We start from the raw sequence: 12043 nt of genomic DNA on the forward strand, positions 1-12043 counted from the left end.
CTATGACAATACTATGACAATGGTGACCAGAACTGCACACACTATTTAATTCCTAAGGAATATAAAGGTGTTTTATAAAGCTGTACCAAGATCTCCTTCCTCTTACACGCAGTCTACACTGAGGTATGAAGACAAGCAGTCTATGTACCTTCTCCAATACTTTATCTACCTGTGCTGGCATCTGCAGACATCTCTGGACCTGTACACTAAGTTCTTGTTTCTCACTTCGATTAACTCCTTGTTTCTCAATGCTCCCAAGCAGCTTAACATTTTTGGTATCTGCCCCAAACTTCTTAGACTGCCCTAAAATGCATGACCTCACACATATCAGGATTAAATTGCATCGGCCATTGCTCTGCCCAATTTATCAGCTGATTCATATTATTCTGTAGATTAAAATAGCATTACCACCAATCTTTCCTGAGTCTCAGACTTTATTCAATTAAGTTCTCTCCCCCTAGTGTTAACCAACTGGCCTGTAATTAGATAATTTATTCCTGCTGCCCTTATTGAACAAGGTTACCACAGATCTAGGCTGATGTTCCAGTAAATTACCTGAGGAGATATTGTCTTTCATGTCAGACCAGGGCCCTGACTGTCTCTCAGACTGATGTAAAAGGAGAGAAGATGAGTTATTCAGTGACCTGGCCAACCTTTACCCCCAAAACACTGTCACACTGGGAACCCTCAGCAGGTCATGTTGAATCTGTGGAACGAGAAACGGAACTCACTTTTCAGATCAAAGAGCGTTCATCATAACTGGGAAAGTGAGAAAAGTGACAAATGGAAAAGGTAAACGGACATCTCGGGATGGGGCCGGTTTTTCTAACAAGATTCCAATGGCTATGGAATTCTCTGTTGGATAGAGTAACAATTAGAGAGAAGGAAAACCGATCAAGAGGCTTGTAAGCTGTGAAATGCAGATCAGAGTTGTTGCTGAGACCTGAAACCAAAAGGACTATGCTGGAGGAAGGAACTGCAGATGCTGGTTTACACTGATGATAGACACAAAGTGCTGGAGTAACCCAGCGAGAGGCAGCGTCTCTGGAGTAAACTGATGGGTGACGTTTCAGGTCGGGACTCTTCTTCAGACCCAATTTAGTACTACATACCCTCATGACCGAGAATATGGTCTCCATCAGGAAAATCTAAAGTCAGCATACCATACCTGGAATTATCAGTAGTGAAGGGGCTGGGATGTAGAGAGGAGTTGGAATGGAGAGAACAACTGCGGGTGCTGATCGTACGGAGTTTGTACGTTTTCCTCATGATCTCGTGGGTATTCTCCGTGATCTTCAGTTTCCTCCCACACTCCAATGATAGACAGGTTTGTAGATTAATTGGCTTGGTATAAGTCTAAATTGTCCCCAGTGTGTGTTGGATCGTGTTAATGTGCTGGGATTGCTGGTCGGTGCTGACCCGGTGGGCTGAAGGGCCTGTTTCCGCGCTGTATCTGTAAACTAAATCAATCAAAGGGGATGTCTCCAAGTTGAAGGTCAGATTGTGTTCTCAAAGGTGAACTGTTAGCAATATACATCATTGCGAGGCAATGATCAAGCTCTTCCAGTTATTGCAAATGATTTACAGGACTGTTCCCTATTCCCACACCTGTGAAGGTAAATACATTATTAACATTCTGTGCCAATGATCCTCCCTAGTATTGCCAGAGCAGCTGCAAGATAAGCATATTGACAATTCACAGCTGTGTACAGCAACTGCTTAACACTGTGCTTGCCAGTGAGAACATCTTTATTGCATGCCCAGTGGAAATGAGACACAAAATGCAAGGACAAAACATGTTTTATTGTCTGGCAAACGTCCCACAAGTGCATGGTGTTCCAAATGGAACCCATGTGGCCATTAGAACTCCACATGTGAAGCTGAATGCTTCAGGAAATATGCCACTCTATAAATGTGCAGACTGTTTCAGATCACAGAAATTGTATCCACTATATTAATCCCCATTATTTATTGAGCAGTTCCATGGTTTTTTTTCTCAAGAGCAATGTTTTCAGTATTTCACTGATTGGTGGTTCTACCCAGCCTCTTCTGGTTGGCCAAGAGATTTAGATCAAGGGATGATAGACACAAAAAGCTGGAGTATCTCAGCGGGTAAGGCAGCAGCTCTGGAGAAAAGGGATAGGTGACGTTTTGGGTCGGGACCCTTCTTTAGACTATGAGGGAGAGGGAAACTAGAGAGATGAAACGGCACAAAGAACACATGCTTGAAAGGTCAAGGGACGTTAGTGCCAAGGGGTGCATGCCTAAAGTAATTAAATCCAAACTAATTAAATATGACCAGTAGAAACAAGGAACTGCAAGTGTTGCTGTACACAAAAGGAGACAAAGTGCTGGAGTAACTCAACTGGTCAGGCAGCATCTCTGGACCAGGCCCTTCTTCAGACTACCCAGTTACTTTGAATATATATACGGAAGAACCCTCACTATTTGTTTTGATATTATTTACTAGCTTTCTCTCGATCAATTTTCTCTCTCCTTATTCACTGTTTAGTCTTTAACTGCTGACCCATGCAAAATTATTAGTCCTCTGATCTACCACAAGCCCTTGCTACATTCTGTGCTCATGTTTTTGATTTAACATTTTCCTTGATCTCCTTTGTTCAGCACATATGGTTCAAATTTCTCCTGAGATCTTTCTGCCCACTGACTTATCCCTTAGCCGATTTAACCAATCTTTTCCAGGCAACTCTACCTTTGTGCAATCGAAATTGCTCTCATTTGAGTTGGGGACATTGGTTATGAAGGCCAGGTGTTCAATCGGAGACTGTATCCAGAATTCTACCATATTGTGATCAGTGGCAGATTGTGAAACAACTATTTCATTACATCCAACAAATGTTATCCGAATCAGAAAGAGAAACTCGATGAATTCTGTGCCACTGTGGAATTCTCTGCAACAGAAGGCAGTGGCGGCCAATTCACTGGATGTTTTCAAGAGTGACTTAGATATAGCTCTTAGGGTTTACGGAATCAAGGGATATGGGGAAAGGCAGGAACGGGGTACTGATTCTGGATGATCAGCCATGATCATATTGAATCGAATATTGGCTCGAAGGGCCGAATGGCCTACTCCTGCATCTATTTTCTATGTTTCTTTTCTATGTTTCTATGAGATAGATTATCCATCAGTGATTAAAAAGCAGGTTTAAGTAAATATTAAATCAAAACCTAGAGTTCAGTTTAGTTTAGAGATACAGCACAGCAACAGGGCCTTAGGACCACCGAGTCCTCACCGACTAGCAATCCCCGCACATGAACACTATCCTACAGACACTATGGACAATTTTACATTGATTCCAATCCAATTAACTTGCAAACCTGCACGTCTTTGGAGTGTGGGAGGAAACGGAAGATCTCGCAGTAAACCCACGCAGGTCACGGGGAGAACGTACAAACTCCGTACAGACAGCACCCGTTGTCGGGGAGCTTACAACATTACAAAAGTAATGGTAAAACAAGGGACTGGGATTCTTTTGGTATCAGTACTTAGAAATTCCCTAGAAATTATTAAAGGTGGAGAAAATTGATTATGACAGAAAACTGACAAGTAAGATCAAAACCAGCAGCATTTAAACCTCTCTGAATGTATCAAATAGAAGGCTGGGGAAATGGTAGCTAATTCATGGCGGAGGAAACTGCAAACATTCAAACCGGGTACGTTAGTTTCAAATGGGAGGGACAAACTTGTAATAATCCCTATCATAAGGGATGCATTATTGGGGGAAATAAAAGTAATGTAACTAATGACAAATAGGTGACCATGGCCCAGAGGCATACATGCAAGGGTTTAAAGGCACTCGCTGCAGAGATAGTTGTGTCAGTGGTGGAAGTTTTTCTAAACACACCGAGTTCCAGGATGATATCAACAAATTGGAAAACCCAAATATCTCTCTTGCTCAAGAGCAGGGAATGGGATACTGTAGGCCAGTTACTTACCGTCTGTGATTGAGAAGATGCTGCAGTCCACAATCAAGGAAGAAGTAGCCAATCATTTCATGAAACTTATGAATCAAAACAAATTTTACTTGAGTTCTTCAAGGTTCATCGTTTTTTTGAAGATATGACCAAAAAGATTGATGAGGGCAGAGCTGCAAACATTGTCGAATACCTTGCCTAAATCCATATATACAATGTTTAAGAAGGAACTGCAGATGCTGGAGAATCGAAGGTACACAAAAAAGCTGGAGAAACTCAGCGGGTGCAGCAGCATCTATGGAGCGAAGGAAATAGGCAACGTTTCGCGCCGAAACCCTTGTCTGAAGAAGGGTTTCGGCCCGAAACGTTGCCTATTTCCTTCGCTCCATAGATGCTGCTGCACCCGCTGAGTTTCTCCAGCTTTTTTGTGTACCATCCATATATACAATGTTCTGCATGGTAGAGTAGGCTGCTCTGGAAGGTTAGATCGCATGGGATCCAAGGAGAGATCGCTGAATGGATAGAAAATTAGCTTCATGGAAGGAAGCAGAGGTTGATGGTGGAAGGTTGCTTCTCGGACTGGAAACCTGTGACTGGTGGTGTGCCTCAGGGTTCAGTGCAGGGCCCATTGCTGCTTGATATCTATAGCAATGATTTGGATGAGAACGTACATGGCATGATCAGCAAGTAAGTGGTATTGTAGATAGTGAAGATGGTAGTCAAAGATTGCAGCATGATCTTGATCGGTTGGCTAGGTGGTCCTTGGAATGGTTGCTGGAATTTAATACAACAAAATGTGAGGTGTTGCATTTTGGGATGTCTTACATAAGCAGGACCTACACAGTGAATGGTGGGGCTCTGGGGAGTGTTGTAGAGCAGAGGGATTTAGGAATGCAGGTGCATGGTTCTTTGAAAGTGACAATCCCAAGTAGACAGGATGGTCAAAAAGGCTTTTGGCATATTAGCCTTTATCAGTCAGAGTATTGAGTATAGAAGATGGGAGATTATGAGATTACGTTGCAGTGAGTTTTATAAAAGATGTTGGTGAAGTCACATTTCGAGTATTATTGTGTTCAGTTTTGATCACCATTTTACAGGAAAGATGTTATCAAGCTGGGAAGTGTGCAGAGAAGATTGACGAGGATGTTATCAGGACTCGAGGGCCAGAGTTATTGGGAGAGATTGTGCAGACTAGGACTCTATTCCTTGGAGTGCAGGAGGAGGATGGGGTGGTCTTGTAGAGGTGTACAAAATCATGAGAGGAATAGATCGGGTAGATGCACAGAGTCTCATCCCAAGGTAAATACAGATAGACACAGAATGCTGGTGTAACTCAGCGGGACAGGCAGCATCTCTGTAGAGAAGGAATGGGTGACGTTTATGGTCGAGACCCTTCAGACTGATTCAGACAAGGCAAATGCAGAGTCTTTTGCCCAGAGTCGGGGAATCAAAAACAAGAGGACATAGGAATAAAGTGAGGGGTAACATTTTTACACAAATGATGGTGAATGTATGGAATGCGCTGCTGGAGGAGGTAGTTGAGACGGGTACTATCACAACATTTAATGAGCATTTAGACAGGTATGGATAGAACCGAGGGATATGTGCCAAACGCAGGCAGGTGGCATAGATCTAGTGTAGTTAGGGCATGTTGGTCAATGTGGGCAATTTGGGCCAAAGGACCTGTTTCCACGCTGTATTCTGTTATTGGCGGGAAACCTGCAGATATAATGTAGTTGAATTTTCAGAAGAAATTTGCTTTTGTGCCGCATGAAAATCTAGCTCAAAAGGTAAGAAAGGTGGATGAGCTTAGAGGCTGGATAGACACCTGGAAGTATGATGTTGTGGCGATCAGTGAAACGTGGTTGCAGGAGGGCTGTGATTGGAAACTAAATATTCCAGGATTTCGTTACTTCAGGTGTGATAGAATTGGAGGGGCAAGAGGTGGAGGTGTTGCATTGCTTATCAGGGAAGATATTACAGCAGTGCTTTGGCAGGATAGATTAGAGGGTTCGTCTAGGGAGGCTATTTGGGTGGAACTGAGAAATGGGAAAGGGGTAGCAACACTTATAGGGGTGTATTACAGACCGCCAAATGGGGAGCGAGAATTGGAAGAACAAATATATGTAAGGAGATTGCAGATATTAGTAGTAAGCACAAGGTAGTGATTGTGGGAGATTTCAATTTTCCACACATAGACTGGGAAACACATTCTGTAAATGGGCTGGATGGGTTGGAGTTTGTAAAATGTGTGCAGGATAATTTTTTGCAGCAATACATAGACGTACTTACTAGAGAAGGGGCAGTGCTGGACCTCCTGTTAGGAAATGAGACGGGTCAGGTGGCAGAGGTATGCGTTGGGGAACAGTTCGGGACCAGTGATCACAATACCATTAGTTTCAATATAATTATGGTGAGGGTCAGAACTGGACCTAGGGTTGAGATTTTTGATTGGAGAAAGGCTAACTTTGGGGAGATGCGAAAGGATTTAAAAGGAGTAAATTGGGACAGTTTGTTTTATGGGAAAGATATGGAAGACATTTAAAGGTGAAATTTTAAGAGTACAGAATCTTTATGTCCCTGTTCGGTTGAAAGGAAATAGTAAAAATTGGAAAGAGCCATGGTTTTCAAGGGAAATTGGACACTTGGTTCGGAAAAAGAGAGAGATCTACAATAATTATAGGCAGCATGAAGTAAATGAGGTGCTTGAGGAGTATAAAGAATGTGAAAAGAATCTTAAGAAAGAAATTAGAAAAGCTAAAAGAAGATATGAGGTTGCTTTGGCAAGTAAGGTGAAAGTAAATCCAAAGGGTTTCTACAGCTATAATAATAGCAAAAGGATAACGAGGGATAAAATAGGTCCATTAGAGAGTCAGAGTGGACAGCTATCTGCAGAGCCAAAAGAGATGGGGGAGATATTGAACAATTTCTTTTCTTCGGTATTCACCAAGGAGAAGGATATTGAATTATGTGAGGTAAGTGAAACAAGTAGAGTAGCTATGAAAACTATGAGGATCAAAGAAGAGGAAGTACTGACACTTTTGAAAAATATAAAAGTGGATAAGTCTCCAGGTTCGGACAGGATATTCCCTAGGACATTGAGGGAAGTTAGTGTAGAAATAGCAGGGGCTAGGACAGAAATATTTCAAATGTCATTGGAAGCGGGAAAAGTACTGGAGGATTGGCGTACTGCGCATGCTGTTCCATTGTTTAAAAAGGGGTCTAAGAGTAAACCTAGCAATTATAGACCTGTTAGTTTGACGTCAGTGGTGGGCAAATTAATGGAAAGGATACTTAGAGATAATATATATAAGCATCTGGATAAACAGGGTCTGATTAGGAACAGTCAACATGGATTTCTGCCTGGAAGGTCATGTTTGACTAATCTTCTTGAATTTTTTGAAGAGGTTACTAGGGAAATTGATGAGGGTAAAGCAGTGGATGTTGTATATATGGACTTCAGTAAGGCTTTTGACAAGGTTCCTCATGGAAGGTTGGTTAAGAAGGTTCAATGGTTGGGTATTAATGGTGGAGTAGCAAGATGGATTCAACAGTGGCTGAATGGGAGATGCCAGAGAGTAATGGTGGATGGTTGTTTGTCAGGTTGGAGGCCAATGACTAGTGGGGTGCCACAGGGATCTGTGTTGAGTCCACTGTTGTTTGTCATGTACATCAATGATCTGGATGATGGTGTGATAAATTGGATTAGTAAGTATGCAGATGATACTAAGATAGGTGGGGGTGTGGATAATGAAGTAGATTTTCAAAGTCTACAGAGAGATTTATGCCAGTTGGAAGAGTGGGCTGAAAGATGGCAGATGGAGTTTAATGCTGATAAGTGTGAGGTGCTACATCTTGGCAGGACAAATCAAAATGGGACGTACATGGTAAATGGTAGGGAATTGAAGAATGCAGGTGAACAGAGGGATCTGGGAATAACTGTGCACAGTTCCCTGAAAGTGGAATCTCATGTAGATAGGGTGGTAAAGAAAGCTTTTGGTGTGCTGGCCTTTATAAATCAGAGCATTGAGTATAGAAGTTGGGATGTAATGTTAAAATTGTACAAGGCATTGGTGAGGCCAATTCTGGAGTATGGTGTACAATTTTGGTCGCCTAATTATAGGAAGGATGTCAACAAAATAGAGAGAGTACAGAGGCGATTTACTAGAATGTTGCCTGGGTTTCAGCAACTAAGTTATAGAGAAAGGTTGAACAAGTTAGGGCTTTATTCTTTGGAGTGCAGAAGGTTAAGGGGGGACTTGATAGAGGTTTTTAAAATGATGGGAGGGATAGACAGAGTTGATGTGGACAAGCTTTTCCCTTTGAGAATAGGGAAGATTCAAACAATAGGACATGACTTCAGAATTAAGGGACAGAAGTTGAGGGGTAACATGAGGGGGAACTTCTTTACTCAGAGAGTGGTAGCGGTGTGGAATGAGCTTCCAGTGGAAGTGGTGTCGGCAGGTTCGTTGGTATCATTTAAAAATAAATTGGATAGTTATATGGACGGGAAAGGAATGGAGGGTAATGGTCTGAACGCAGGTATATGGGACTAGGGGGAAATACGTGTTCGGCACGGACTAGAAGGGTCGAGATGGCCTGTTTCCGTGCTGTAATTGTTATATGGTTATATGGTAAGACTAAGTATTGAGATAAGTATGTCAGGAACTGCAGATGCTGGAAAATCGAAGGTAGACCAAAATGCTGGAGAAACTCAGCGGGTGAGGCAGCATCTATGGAGCGAAGGAAATAGGCAACGTTTCGGGTCAAAACTTTCTGAAGAAGGGTTTCGACCTGAAGCGTTGCCTATTTCCTTCATTCCATAGATGCTGCGGCACCCGTTGAGTTTCTCCAGCATTTTTGTCTACCAACATGAATTGAAGGCTGGTTATCATATAGAAGGCTGAGAGTTCAATTGAATGGGAGAAGTATATAAAAGTATACAAAATGGTGAGAGACATAGATAGGATAGACAGTCAGAACCTTTTTCCCAGGGTAGAAATATCAAAGACTAGAGAGGGGGGGGGGGGGGGGGGGGGGGGGGGGGGCATTATGATAGTGGCATTCAAGAGGCTTTTGGATAGGTACTGGGATATGAATAGAGGGATAAAGATTGCATGCAGGCAGATGAAATCAGTTCATCTCGGCAGCGTGTTTTGGCATAGACATTGGCATGGACTGTACTGTGCTATGCTCCAAATGGATTTTTTATGGACTGGAAAGAGGCTCGTTCAAGGATCATTCCTCGGCACTCAATCATTTATCATCTGTGTTAATGACTTGGTGAATGGGGCAGAGAGTAAGGTTTTCCATGTCTGCTGATGACACAGAAATAAGTGACAGAACATGCTGTGATGACCATATGTAGACCCTTTCCTTTTTCCCCAATTAGCATTGATGGGCAAAATGGTCCCGATGAATGTCGGGGTCAGTGGGGCAAAGGTCTCATTTCTGTGCTGCACAAGACTGACTGACTGACAAAGCATTTACTTAGGTAAAGACCTTCTGCAGTGTGTGCAGCTAATGAATTGTTTACAATGATATAAAGATGAATGGAGGTGTTTATTATCTCAATCATTTAGTTGCCTGTAATTGCCCACTTTTGATTTTACGTGTATTTTCACACTATAAAATCTTAGGCTAAATTATTTGAGTAAGTTATGATATTTTGCAGGCTAATTGTAAAATCTGTTTGATAACTCCAAATAACGTCTATTTCTTTTGATGTTTACTTCTGAACCTGGCAATTACATTTTTAACAAACCATCTGAGGAAATGAATGGCACTTACTCCACTCGTATTCCTGATAACCCAACTGATTGTTGGCTTTTGTCTCAGTGGGAATCTCGCTTGAGCCGTCATTCATCCATTTTATGTGTACCAACCTCCAGTAACTTGTCTTAACTGCTTTTGTTTTAAATACTGTAAACACACAGCTGTTTAATGAAACTTCTGAAACATTGCTGGAAATCTCCATGGGCACTTCCTGGTGGCTCGTAATGACGCCAAATGCCACACCTGGCAAGATGCTCGCACTGAAAGGGCCAATTCTAATGTGGATTTAAAACTGTTAACTATTTGAGTCCTGCAGTGTCTCTCTAGAAACATGCCCAAAAAGTTTTATTTTACAAAACGAACATTTCACATTTCGCTAATTTCAATTAACCATTGTGTAGGAAAGAACTGCAGATGCTGGTTTAAATCAACGATAGACACAAAATGCTGGAAATCAAGAGGGTTTTATCGAGAAGGGCCTCGACCGAAAATGCCACCCATTCCTTATCTCCAGATAAGGTGCCTGTCCCGCTTACTCCAGCATTTTGTGTCTATCTTCGAATTAACTATTGACACATGCTAAATTTTGCATTGCAAATAATTCAAACACTGAAAGGCCTGGATAGAGTGGGTGTGGAGAGGATGTTTCCACTAGTGGGAGAGTCTAGGACCAGAGGTCAAAGCCTCAGAATTAAAGGACGATCCTTTAGGAAGGAGATGATTACCAATCCACAATTGAAGATTACCTGTTTCAAAGTGCCAAAGAGATTGTTTTGACATGCAAACTATGTACTGTAAGTCTTCAAAAGATCCAATCGACCTCTCTCAGGCCTCTGCTGATTTTAAGCCATGTTGCTGTGAAGCCATTTGATTTAAACTAAGTGAAGCAGGGCTGCCAACGTTGGGCTAGAGTTGTGAGTGAGAAATTGCGGGGGAGTGTAGCGACCGAGGGGGGGAGGGTGTGGGAGAGGGGTGTCCCCCCTCCCTTGGGAGGGAGGTATTGCATTTTTCAGCTTGAAATTGTGCAATCTGGTCCATACTGTAGCAAGTATTTTAACTTGCACTTGAATGCAACATTTATGCTTTAAATTGGATTAGGTATGAATAAGGTTAGGTTAAATTACATTCCTAATAACATCCCACAGTAGAGCCAGGCTCTGATCAACAGATGCAGCACATGAATGACCTTAGTATATTCAGGTATGGAAATCAGATTATAATTCATGCTGTTATGCATATATATAGATAAACAAAAACATAGAAACAAGGCAAGAGGAGTCGGACTTCCATCACTGTTCTGCACAAATAAATCAATCAACCTTACCCTTTGACTATAGAAACAAGATGAAAATAATGCCACACATTCAATCGTATATGGTTCAATGAAATTAAGATATATATGTAAAACATATATATGGAAACAGGCCCTTCAGCCCACCAAGTCCACACTGACCAGCAATCTACCGTACACCAGTTCCATCCCACACGCCAGGGACAATTTACAGAAGCCAATTAACCTACAAACCTGCACTTCTTTCAGATGTGGGGGAATCCTCTGACAAGGAGAAGCTATACTTCACCCTCGTTAGACCTCATTTGGACTACGCAGTTGCAGCATGGGACCCATACACAAATAAAAACATTTCTTCCATCGAACGTGTCCAAAGACAGGCAGCTCGATTTGTTACTAACACCTATGAGAGAAGATTGAGGGGGGATCTTATAGAAACTTACAAAATTCTTAAGGGCTTGGACAGGCTAGATGCAGGAAGATTGTTCCCGATGTTGGGGAAGTCCAGAACAAGGGATCACAGTTTAAAGATAAAGAGGAAATCCTTTAGGACTGAGATGAGAAAAACATTTTTTTACAGAGAGTGGTGAATCTCTGGAATTCTCTGCCACAGAAGGTAGTTGAGGCCAGTTCATTGGCTATATTTAAGAGGGAGTTAGATGTGGCCCTTGTGGCTAAAGGGATCAGGGGGTATGGAGAGAAGGCAGGTACAGGATACAGAGTTGGATGATCAGCCATGATCATATTGAATGGCGGTGCAGGCTCGAATGGCCTACTCCTGCACCTATTTTCTATGTTTCTATGAGAGAGAAGCGAGTGTCACCAAACTTCTGAATTCTCTGGGGTGGAATCCTCTCCAAGACAGACAGACGTGAAGCTCACCGTTTGACCTGTTTTTACAAAATGTTAAATGGTCAGCTCGACATAGACTACAAGACCTACACCAAACCCAAACCAATTAGGAGCAGACAAGGGCATTCGATCCAATTTGTGATCCCAGCTACCAAGACAGATGTGTACAGCAATTCGTTCTTCCCCCGC

The 12043-nt window shown here is 42.2% G+C and overlaps 1 protein-coding gene across 4 annotated transcripts in view; it reads left to right on the forward strand.

Annotated features, from left to right (window-relative positions):
• The window catches only part of atg10 (ATG10 autophagy related 10 homolog (S. cerevisiae)), a 327510-nt gene that overhangs the window by 266857 nt on the left and 48610 nt on the right, over nucleotides 1-12043 (forward strand). The gene's annotated exons all lie outside the window — the stretch shown is intronic.

This window comes from Leucoraja erinacea, chromosome 3 (genome assembly GCF_028641065.1).
Source record: "Leucoraja erinacea ecotype New England chromosome 3, Leri_hhj_1, whole genome shotgun sequence".
In the NCBI taxonomy this organism is placed as follows: domain Eukaryota; kingdom Metazoa; phylum Chordata; class Chondrichthyes; order Rajiformes; family Rajidae; genus Leucoraja; species Leucoraja erinaceus.